This window comes from Castor canadensis, chromosome 1 (assembly GCF_047511655.1).
Source record: "Castor canadensis chromosome 1, mCasCan1.hap1v2, whole genome shotgun sequence".
Lineage (NCBI taxonomy): Eukaryota > Metazoa > Chordata > Mammalia > Rodentia > Castoridae > Castor > Castor canadensis.
In genome coordinates, this window is record NC_133386.1 from 18,396,077 (window position 1) to 18,408,697 (window position 12,621).

Sequence of the window (12,621 nt, forward strand, 5' to 3'; positions counted from 1 at the left end):
AAATCCTCACTCTTAAAAAAAACTTCATTATTAAAAATCAAAAAATCCTTGCTTTTCAAAACTATTGTTTTTGCTTTAGTTTCAAAATCTATTTGTAGATTCAATTGATTCTTATATTCTTGGCTACATCTATCTTTCCAGCCAGGAACCAAATGTCAAGTGATTCAATGGGTAAAGGTTGTAGGGCAATGAACAGAACAATGAAGCGACTGCTTGGTTTTCACAGAAATTGTGTTTCTCCATATTCAACTCCATGCTGAATTTTTTTCTCCCTCCAAAAAGTTCACGCCATCCTCCTGTCCCCCATCTAGGCATTATTCCCTCAAGAAAATTGGATTGGGGTGTCTGCCCAGGATCTGCTTCTCCTTAAGTGCACTCCTACACATGGATGTGGGATCATTGCAGTAAAATAGCATGTAGGAAACTGATTACTGGTTGAAATTCTCACCTCCCTCAGCTATAAGCACTATTTTGCTTGAAGGCTCTTCTTTGGTTCAATATGTTTTCTTGGTACATAGACATGAAGGTAGGAACAACTTTTCTAAAGGGAGAAAAGCAAAGAGGAATAGCAGCCTTTTAAAATATATATATAGGGCTGAACTCAGGGCTTTGCTCTTGCAAAGCAGGCTCTCTATCACTTGAGCCACACCTGCAGTCCATTCTGTTCTAGTTATTTTAGAAATAGGGTCTCATGAACTATGTGCCTGGACTGGCCTCGAACTTCTATCCTCCCGATGTCAGCTGGATTTACAGGGTGAGCCACCACATCCGGCCGAACAGTAGTCTTTTTAGAAAACTGTTCTTGAAACATTGTGCATGTTATTCTCCAAGTCCTTTCACCCAATGACATCCTTTCTGAAGAGTTCTTGTGTTAATTCATCTTTCTGTCCTTGAGAAAAAAACAACTTAAGGAGGAAAGTTTTATTTTTATGCATGGTTCCAGAGGCTTCAGTGCATGGTCACTTGGCTCCCTTGTCTGTGGGCCATGGCGAGGAAGCATGATAAACTCATGGCAGCCAGGGAGCAGAGAGAGAGAGAGAGAGAGAGAGAGAGAGAGAGAGAGAGAGGGAGAGAGAGAGAAGACAGACAAGAGGAAGGGGGAAGTACCTCTCAAAGGCAGGCCTGTTACCAATAGTGACAAACTTCCTCTAAGTAGGCCCCACCTCTTATAGTACCCTCCTGATCAGTTCATCTCTTAAAAGGCCATCAGTTGGCAACCACGTCTTCAACACATGAGCCTCTAGGGTGACACTTCACATCTAAATCATAACAGTACTGACTGCAGCTTTGAGCCCCTATACCCTTCCATCCCTAGTTTCTTGAAACCTCACAAGTCTACTAAGATATATGTTATAATTCACAATAAAGCAAAAATAACTTGCTTCTAAAGAGTCGTAGCAGCTGTTTACACTTCCCTTCCAGATAAGGCTTTGCTCAATGCTTACTATGTAAACTAGGAATGCTGGAATTGTTCAGGTCCATCTAGGGAGGAGATTTTGTACTTTTACCATTTCAGAGTGTGTGGGATGTTCAGTGAAGTTCAGATTTCTTCTTACTTTCCACTTTCTAACCTCTTCTAAAATAAATAGAAGGTGGAGACACTCTGCCTACTTTTGCGGCCTACTTTGGCACTCAGAAGAAGAAACTGCTATATATTGCAGATATTTATACTAATGTTTCTTTAAATCTCGTCTCCCCTCTCCCCTCTCTCTTTGTATAACTATCTACAGAAGGAGAAAGGGGAAGAAGGCGAAAAAGGAAAGTGAGAAATCAAGTACTTGTTATGATGGAAATGTTTTTTTTTTTAATTCCTGACTTTTCTTCTTAGAAAGTACATGATTCAGAGCAGAGATTTTTCTCATGAGTTGATGGATCTAAAACCAGAAAAGATTAATGTACAAGCTTCAGGGGTACCAAGGACTATCTGAATAGTATGAAATATTTTTTGCATATGTGAATCTTTCTGGGGAGAAGCTTCTTAGTTTTGCACAAGTGTCCCCCCTGCCAAAAAAAAAAAAAAGCTAAGAGCAAGTTTAAGCAAAGGTGGCAGCGATGTTTTTCTTAAGCACAAAGATAAATTTTCTTGGAGCACTGTGTTAAGGACTCTGTGGGTCAGCAGAAAACACTGATGAGCAGGTATGTGTCAGGTATGTGTATGTAAGGGAAGTGTTTCCCATCATTAAAGTGAGTTTTTTTTTCAGAAGAGCTGCAAATCCCTGGGTTCTTAAGGGAATTAAGAAACATTACCTACAATCTAAGGACAGTGCATTGTAAAAGGAAGATTTCAGCTTAGTCTGTGGGTGACTTATAAATTTGTTTTTAAAATACTTAAGAGCAGATTTAGGTTTTTAAATCATTTTCGTTTCTTGATATTTTCTGTATCAGAATTTGTACTCTTAAAGTAATAGTTAAGACATGCACAAATGTAGCATCAAGTTCAGAAGTATTCCATGCTAGCAAATTCAGTTGTTAAATGCATGAACACAGCTCTTGATTAATGTAATAGCAACTGTGAGCATGCATTAAAGATCAGAATTTAGCACTTTCTGAGTAGGACTATGAGCACATGACATGGTCTAAATATAAAACTAAAGCTAGGAGATAGGAAGGTTCGTAAGACAACTGAAATAAGCTCCACATGAACATTGCTGAAGTTACTGTCACCTTTGACACTCAGTCCCTTTGGCTTCCTTCATGTCTAGGGGAGCCCAGATCTCAGGGAGGAGAAGACTTCTGATCTTTCCCTCTCTTCATAAGGGGGGACATTGAGAGTGAACTGATGTAGACACAGCTTACTTTAAGGGCATTGCATAGACCTAAAGAAAGACTTGTTTACTAATCACTCCATAGGAGGTGGAAGCCAATGTGCCATAAGAGTGTTCCAAGAGTTCAGAGGGAGGACCACCTCAGGACGCATCAGTGCCAGTCAGTCCTGTGCATTTGCTCATTGACTTTACTCCATCTAGCCTGTGCTGTGTGATGACCAGGCAATGCCCTAAGGTAGGGGATCTGTTAATATATTCTCTGCTTAGCTTTCTGAGTAGACAGGGTATTGACACTCACCTTCTGGGCCTTATAAAGGAAACTGAACTTATGTCATTACCATTACAAGGATCTTACGTAATTTGGGTATTTATTTTGCATAAGCACTCTGTGTTTGTTTTCATGGCAGAGCATTTTAGTGATTTCATGTCTTAGTGAAATGTCATATTAATTTTATTTTCAGTAGAGCCAGGTGTTGACTTGCTACGTCAACAATAAATTAGCCTCTCCTAAACTTAAGTCAAAGGGTACATAAAGAAAAACATGGTGACCTTGTGGTAAGTGCCTGTTTGATGCATTTGGAAATGTTATATATCTTATATAGTCAAACTCTGATAATTGAAAGAAGGAAAGGGGAGAGGAAATCATGGAAGAGTCAAAGATTTGCTAGAGACCTTGAAATAAAAATGTTTCCCATAGTAAGTAGAAATTATTAATTAACATCAAGCAGTAATCCCTAGCTAGAAAAATGGGATAATTAATTATAGTTTTCAGTAAGAATCTTATATAATGTTTCAAAAACAGTTCTTAAACATATAGCAATTTATTACTGACCTCAAAAATTGAAAGCCAAAGCCCACTAGATGAATTTTACATTGGGGATTATGGACAGAAGGAAGAAATTGCCCATCGTCTATCTGGAGTGAAGCAATAAGCACTACTTTTTAGTTCTAGTACAATGAGAGAAAACCAGAACTTGGGCATTGATAACCATTCTAAACTCAGTATTCCTTCACACCATTCTCTTTCTTCTTGTCCTTATTTTGGAGGCCAACTTTATCCCTAGACTGACAGCTTTTATGTAGGCATCATTTTTGAGGAATGCAGGCAAACCAGTTTTTAGAGATTACCTAAAGTGTTTCTCATCCATCATGACCTTTATGCTGTACACTTATATCGAACGATTAAAATTACCAGAGTCAACAGTGTGCAAGTAATTTGGTGTAATTTTGTTTGGCTGTCTATGACCTCCTTTGTGTGCCTGGTTCATTATTTAGCTTCTTTTGTACACAGAATCTAGCCAACCATTCATGCATGTGCATGGCAAGAAGTCAGTTTGCAGGATGTTTGACAGCTCAGGAACAGTGATAAAGCAATGTTGTCACACAGCTTCAAGGAAGCCTTAAGAAGCACTAAGTGAGCCATCAATAAGTGATAAAGTCTTCAATCTGAAAACACTGAAGTCCTAGAATTCTTAGAATTCAAACACTTTGATTCCTATGGATTTATTTAAAAATGAAACTGGCAGACACAAAATAGAAGGGCACTGATGTCTGAGATCTGGATCCTCTTTCCACTGTTAGTAGGCTCTGTGACGCTGGCCAAACATTAAGTCTCTTTTTATTTTCCTGCTCTGTTAAATATCACCTATGAGACCTGCTCTACCTACCTTTCAGGGTTGCCATGAGAGCCAGAAAAGAGGGAAATCTTTGTACGGGGAGGAGTTCTGTATTTCTAAAGTGCTGTGTGATTACTGATCCTGCAGGTCCAGTCTTGTACACAGGATCAGGGTCTCAATAAATGTTTACAAAGTAAACAGACTAGGATATAATCTTAGCACCTGAAGTTTTGAAGCTGTTAAAAATCATGTTAGTCTCAGTAATCATCCTGCTAAATTAGAAAACCAGCTTCATTTGTTGTCAGGAAAAACTGAACAATAATGGTCAGAAGAATCAAAACATAGTTTGGTTTTTCTGGACATCTCTGATGAAAGATCATAGGTCAAAATGTCATTCTACCTGTAGACTTTGCATAAAAAGCATTATTTAACTTACTAGAGTTTCAACTTAAATCCAAAAGCTTTCAGGTCCTCTATAACCTTTATTTTGTTTCTTGTGGCTAGAAAATTGATTTATTAGTCAAGATATTTAATTATTTTTCTAGGCCTTTTGGAGAATATGATTTTTGTCCATTAGAGACTGGGAGCATCCTAAGAAAGATAGGACATATATGTTATATTTTTAAAGAAAATTAATTCAAACAAGTAGATGAGTGTAGGGAAGAAGGTTATATGAGGTCATTATGGGATGGAATAGCAGCATAGCTATAATTTGAGCTGAGTGGAAAGGAGCTGAACCTCAAGGGAGCTGAACAAGGAAATCCTGACTGCTTTATGACTTTTCCTGATGAAAAACTTTCAAAAATATCAGGAACTTGCCTTTTGAGAGCAAACTATTTTGTGTTTCTATAAAATGAAGATTTGTGTTAATTTTGGTGCACTGGCTTGTTTTCACACTAGACAACTTTTGTTTTAGAAAAAAAGACAGTTAATAATGTTTGGCCTTGGTTGAATTTCAGAGTTAGACTTAAATATTACATTGTGATTTTTAAATCTTATTGCTAGGTAGCACTTATCCGTTAATTGACAATGATATCAAGACATATATGCCTAACTTCTAAAAAGCCTCTAGTTTCATCAATGCAAGGCTAACTTTACCAAGTTTTTCTGTGACATGAATTCCTTATTTAAAACTCAACCTACCTTGGGTAGAATTCTAAAATATGGCTAGAATAACCTGAGAGAGAGAGAGAGAGAGAGAGAGAGAGAGTGAGAGAGAGAGAGAGAGAAATCCTGGCAGTACACCAGTACATTCAGGCCAGGCCAGATGATCCTCTGAGATTCTCTGGACGTTCTTGACCATTTCAAAGGTACTGATGAAATTTTAAACCATGAAAGTTCAGTTGTATATTCATTAGCTCTCTCTGGGAAAGTAAATAAAATATTGTTTGATTCTATTTCATGGATTCAACTTTGAATTTGTGTAAGTTTATTCCAATTTTGAGTTGTTTTATTGCAGTAAAAATTACTTGTGGTGTTTCACTGAAAATTCAAAGCAAGTGCTATTTTTCTCCAGTTCATGGCCATTGCCCATCCCCCTCTGCTCCCTAAACTGTGCTGCATTGGCCTGGGTGGGTGCAAATGACAGTTCTCAACAGGGAATTCCTACTTTACAGCTCCAGAAATCATGACTGTCTTTTTTAGTAATTCTAGTAATCGACTGTTCCTTATACATGAAACATGGCACATAAACACCTGTTATTGCAGGTTTTAGGTACATCACTAAAATCAAGCACCAGAGACTCATTTGGATGGAGGAGTGGTAAGCAGGCAGTAAAATGGAAAAATACAGACAACCTTAAAAGATTGAATCTGAAAGGGTCAGAGGCCCCATGCCAAATCAAATTCATGTGGAGAAGGGTTGTTACAGTTTTTCTTAGCTTCCATTTGTCTCTCTCTCTTTTTTTTTTTTTCCTGTTCTGGTTCTTTGTAGATTTGTCAAGTTTCATCTATAATCTTTCTCTTCTACAGCATGACTTGCTTCCCTGGGGCTCCTATAGAGTCTAGCTTAACTTGTGGCGAGGAAAAATGATTGAACCAGTTGATTTTCCTATAATACCAAAAATCTGATTTGAATTTCCAAATTATTTTAAGTTTTAATTGGCATGGCTGAGATCACCCAAGGAGGTTATCTCTAGTAAGAGGAAGGTTTGTTTTTGACTGAGTTCTTGGACTTCAATTTCCTTATCTCTAAAGTGGGACTAGAAATAACTTATGGGGTTATCTTAATGTATTTGAAACTTCTCTGTGTCCTATCATGTGCTAAATGAAACTGATTTAATATTCCAAAGGAGGCAGTTTACCTGAAACAAATAGCCTTTGCTGGGAAAGAGAAAGACGGTGTCCTTGGGTTTTATTTACATGAGAGAAAAGTAAAAGGGTTTTCTGGGGACATTTTTTAAATAGGACAGAACATACTTGTTCAAATGGAACATTTCCCTGGGATGTCTCCCTGGGGCAGGCTGGTTTTGTTGTTAGGAACGTATTGCCTACACAGGTTTCTCCTGTCACAGATGGTCGAGATACAGGAAGAGACTTGCGGTTTATCTCTCATCAATCTGGCTTCCTGAATACACTTGTTCAGTTCCTGTTAAACGGCACTTCCATTTGATGGTGGGGGTGACTGGATTTGTTCAGTATGGATGTCATGCTTCTTCTCTTCTCAGATTTATCCCTGCCTTTTAGTGACACAGTGTTCCCTTACCAGGTATGTGCTGGGCACACTGACAGCTCCAACAATGGGGGCACAAGGCCAGGCCAAGGAGAACTTGACCTACTTTGACTTGGCTTCTGTGACTGTGACTACTTGTCATGCCAGTCACATCTCAAGAGGTAATAATGCTGTTTTTGATTCTGCTGCTGGACCCTTTAACTTTAGTACTTGTAACAACCTTCTAAATTAAGACATTTCCTTCTTAGTTAAGCACAGTTCTATGTCTACAGAGTATTGTTTAGTTTAAGGTAGAGTGGATATTTTTAAATATATTCATCTGTATTCTATTTACTGTCACATAGCTATTATGCTTAGGGGCAGTGTTTTAAGGATTGATTCATTGTGTCTATAATTTTATTTATTTTTAAGGCACTAGATTTCTTCAGATGCCTTCTTTACTATTGACTGAGGTTGCTTTTTAGTAGTGCTTCTGGAATCTGACTCCCTGTGCTGAAATTTCCATTCTGTTTCTTACTAAGAAAATCTAAGACACAGAATAGAATGAATGTATCACTGAAGTAGATAGAGAAAAAATGTAGAGATTTCTAGATTTTTCTAAGCTCTTGCTGTTTTTAAACTATAAATTTGGAATGCCTGAAAGGTTTGTAGCTGCCTCCTATTAAAACTATATTCACTGCTTTCAGGTGTTTGGTTGGCAGAGAGGTCTGCAGGAAGGTTATGACCTGGGTTAGATTCAGAAAACAAATTTATCCAACCAGTGTGGATAGAGGATACTTTGTGTGTTGGCAGAGAATAGAGGATCTCTCCTATAAAATTCTTGCTCACCTTTGAGACATGCCCTCCACTGGCCTCTTCCTTTGCTGGGTCTGTATTGATCTATTGAGTGGTCCAGTGATAAATACCACATCTTGAGGATATCCTGATGATTCCCACATCACATCTTCCCTCTGTCTTCAGAATGTATGACTACCCATGTGACGTGATGGTCTATGTTTACTTACCTGCATTGGGATCACTTCTTCTTTACTGTAAGGCCATGCAAGCTGAAATCGTTAACTTCTGTGTGTTACCTGGATATGCTGTGAGCCTTCCTTCTTCTCCTTCTCTTTCTCCTCCTCCTTCTGTGCTGAGGAGAAAACGTGGGACCTCATATATGCTAGGCAAGTGTTCCACACACATTCCTAGCCCCCATTGTTTTCTTAATGAAAAAAATCCCTTCATCTAGAGCTTTCCAGTGTTGACACCTTTTGCACATATGCTCTCCATTTCCCTTTTACATTCTCTTTCTCACTATGGTGTTGTCATCTCCAGTGCTATCTAGCATGTCCTGCGATGATCCCAGATGTGCAGTAGGTGGGCTGAGGCACCTGTTTGTCAAAGACTAACAGCTCTCTGTTGAACTGAGGGTCTCAGGTTTTGGCTTGTGTAATTCTGTTAGGAAAGTGTGCCTCCTCGGAAGGCCTCATGATAACGGCTTTCAAAATCATGTGCACTCAGCAATGAAGTCTGTGTGCTGGGATGTCTGGGCTCAGGACTGGATGGTAAAGTGAATGCTCCCAGATGTATGCCCTGTGCATGGATGCTGGTCCTGAGGGTCCATGTGGAGGCAATTCTAGGAGAGAGGTGGACTTTGATGGATTTCTTTTTTATGTTGTCCCCTGGGCAGCTTTCACCTTGACTTTTTCTGGGTTTTACTTTTCCATCATTTTCCTATGGATGAATGCTTGTGAATAATTTTTGGTTGCAATTTCATGAAGTAAAACCTTTCATGCCAATTTTTATTCTCTCAAGTCTTCCTTGTTTCTAGACAAGATAGTTTCAGGGGACAGGAAGTGAGAAATGAGCATGTGGGAGGAAGGTAGCAGCGAACTTCCTACATGAAAATCTACTTCCTCTGAATTTAATCCTTTATTTGATATAAAATAGTGTTAGATATCTCCACCCTATGATGATATTAGTTGTTAACACTTACCAGCTCTTATTTTTTTTAAGTGTTTCACATGTATCGCCTCAATTAATTTCCTAATCCTATGAGGCAGCTTTTATTATTTCCCCCTGTTCAAAGAAGGGAAACTGCAGAGGATGAAGAGATTCAGTGACTTTCTGAAGTTACTTGTCCAATAGGCAGGTTTGCTGCTTCTAGACCTGTGTTCCTAACAAATAAACTGTACTATGGTTTCTGTAGGACCAACTGATGTTCTTACGGAGTTTAGGTGAAAAGTTCTGGTTCTCTTGGATGTAAGTCCATATTTGATTCCAAGCCTTGTTAAAAAACCCTTTGTAAAAAGCTCTTCTACTTCCTATCATATTAAGACAAAATTCCTTAATGTGACATTTGAAGCCTTGCCCATCAAAAGCCATTTTGCCCTTCTTATTATTTTTCCATTACTTTTTCTGTCAAATTTGTCAGTTCCATTTACAAAAAAGTTAACTGAACATTTTAATAGTTCAAGGTACTTAAAACTTGATTTTAAAACTCCATATCTAATTACCTTATATTTTGTAGATGTGGTATTAGCTAGGATGACCAAAATAATAAGTATGATTTGAAGACATATTTTATGCAAAATACTCTTTATATGTGAAACTATTCAATATGTCACTTTTAAATATAAATTTATAACCATTTCAATTTGTTTTAATGAATTTATTAAGCACCTGCTCTGTACTAATCATTGTGCTTCAAGCTCTGAATATGAAGTAATTGCTGACACAGTTCATGCTGTGAGGGAGATTAAGGTCTTATTAGATAGGGTTATTTATCGGAAATTACAAATTACAAGGCTAAAATTAAAAATTACAAAGCATTTAAGCTGAAAAAATATGAGACAAATATATTTTCTTTATTATGCTCATTAGTTTTCTGAAAGGAATTTAGAATACTTAAGACCCAACTTACTGCTTTTTACATTTCCATTCGCAGTTTTCACTCATCCATTTATTTCTTCATTCACCTAATATTTATCAAAGAATATGGGTAGAAGGTGACTATGAACTCTTTGAATGATTCCAAGATTCTGTGGAATAGACTTTGACAGCTATTTGGTAGGTTAATAAATGTAATTACAGATCTAGAATATCAAATAAGATGCTGGCTTCTAGTTCCATTCAATAATTTTAGGTTGGTGTTATAGATAAAATTGTTTCAAATCACAGAGTTGGCATCTATAGAGCACCTCTTCGTTTACAAACTAAATGGGAATTTGAAAAAAAAACTGTGAACTTTTCTTAAACACAGAAAGGGGAAAAGGGACAATCAATAATGGACTATAATGGAATGATAGATGCTAAACATACAAGTAAGCAAGAGTGTGATAGAAGATGGGAGGACACAGGGCACAAACAGCCTGGAGAAGTCAGGGGAGGTTTCTGGAAGATGAAACCTTAAAGTGGAGAGGAAATAGGGTGGACAGGATTCCAAATCGCTGGGTTGAAGCAAAGTGTATCTCATTCAGGTGCTCTCTCCCAGGGAGAAACAGATTGATTGTGTGTGTTTGGGGAAATGCTATAGGAAATTATTTATCTTGAAGGTTTGATTGAGTTAATCTGAATCATAGAAACTTATTAGAATCACTATTTTCTTGTTTTCCCAAGGATTGAACATAAGTTGCATAATAGTCAAACCCCTCTTACCTACAATTTCACTTTCTATAGTTTCTGTTATCTGGGTCCACTGTGTTCTGAAAAAATTAAGTGGAAAATTTCAGAAATAAACAATTCATAAATTTTAAATTATGCACCATTCTTAATATTGTGATAAAACCTATGACATCTGGCTCCACCCCACCCAAGAGATGGATCCTCCCTTGGTCTGTCATACCCTTGCTGAGTATGCTACCTGTTGTTTAGTAGGTACATTGCAGTGAGATATTTTGAGAGAGAAAAAGAGATTGCATTCGCATAACTTTTATATGGTATATTGTTGTAATTACACTTTTTTATTATTAGTTATTGTTGATGATCTTTTATTGTGCCTAATTTATAAATTAAACTTTATCATAGGTAGGTATGTATAGGGAAAAATATCTCTTAAATAGGGTTCAATAGTATCCGTGGCTTCAGGAGTCCAGTGGAGGGCTTGAAACACATCCCTCGTGGATAAGGGGGATTATTGTAGTGCAGATGCTAAAGGGAGAAGATAATTCACACACAGTGGATGCCTCATAGTATTAGGAGTTGAGTCTGAGGAACTCCAGGGGAGATCAGTCCCCAGGAACACTAATATGAATGTCAATTTTTTTTTCAGTCCTACCAGAATTTCCCAAATTTCAGTTGGAGCTCATTCTCAAATGCAGTACTTTTGTTGTATAAAATAATGTCCTATACTTAATTTATTTGATGCATACTTCTTTAGCCATATCTATAAGATTTCCTTGGCTAGTCCTTATTACCATCAAAATTACTTACTGGCCTCCAAGTCACAGACACCACTTTCTCCTTGTAAAAAATCTTCCTATACTTATCCTCTAGCATGAACTCTGAATCCATCTGCAGCTTTTCCTGTAACTGTTAATATGTCCTGACATAATTTTATCAGGAGATAATTGTGAAGAAATAGTTGAATATGAATCTTTGGTATAGCATTATAGAATTAAAATGACTTTTGGTTTTGTTTTTACTTCTTCCTAGTATTTATTCTAGATTTTGGAATATTGCTCTTTTGAGTTGCCATCCTATCTCCTTTTCTCCCTCCTTCTGTTTCTTTCCCTCTCTCCCTCCCTCCCTCCATGCTCCCTCCTTCCCTCCTCTCTCTCTCCCTCCCTCCCTCTCTCCCTCCCTTCCTCCCTCCTTCTTTCTTCCTTTCCTCTATTACTTTGGGAGAATCTTCCAAATAATTGGCCTTTTAGAAACTATTCTCCTCCATAGGCTCATAGTTCTTCCCGAAGGCTTCAATCCTTGGTACAAAATCACATTCTATTATACTCATTTATATCCTCTGCATGAGATTTTAAGTAAAATTTTCACAGAAATATCAAACTCATGGTGAAAGATGAATATAAATTGGCTCCACAAAGGTGGTTTTTAAGGCTAATTTGAGATAGGACTCTTTTTCAAAGTGACTGACTTTCCAAAGCAAATGTCTATAACAATTTGCTAGGTATTTAGAGTGAGGGGAGCTCTTTCTTTCTTCATTTTTTTTTCTTTTTTGTAAGGATTAATGTCTTCAGATGTCTCCCATGCAGTGTACTTTGTGCTTCTATATGTTTTTGCAGTTCTGGTTTACTTCTTACATTGCTGGGTAGATACATAACAGATGTCTCTCCTAAGTGATAAGTCATGTCTTTTGAAGACAGATAAGCTGCAGCTTCTGTCCTTTGACTTTGCCAGTTTGCTTTTGCATCAGGAAACAGTCTTCCTATCAAAAAGTCTTTGTTTCCTGGCTTGGGTTAGGGCTAGGTCTACAGAGGTTGACCCAGAAGTTGGCATTCTGTTCCTCGTAGCTCTGTACAATCCAAGAAAGCCAATGCTTGTGACCTCCTTTTAATTCATGCCACAGTGATTTAAAGAGAAAAGATTCACTCATTTATACAGATGCCTGTTTCTTCAGCTGTGCCTTCAGTATAAA

At 37.6% G+C, this 12,621-nt stretch overlaps 1 long non-coding RNA gene across 6 annotated transcripts in view; it reads left to right on the forward strand.

The window, feature by feature from the left end:
* LOC141423177 (uncharacterized) overlaps nucleotides 1–12,621 on the forward strand; it is a 265,833-nt gene that overhangs the window by 40,372 nt on the left and 212,840 nt on the right. The window contains exon 1 of one of the 6 annotated variants that reach the window (XR_012447823.1): nucleotides 3,551–7,088. The exons of 4 other annotated variants lie outside the window; for them this stretch is intronic. This is a non-coding gene — a long non-coding RNA (uncharacterized lncRNA). Of the gene's footprint in view, nucleotides 1–3,550; nucleotides 7,089–12,621 lie in introns of those variants that run through there. One more of the 6 variants, XR_012447825.1, reaches the window with a different exon arrangement.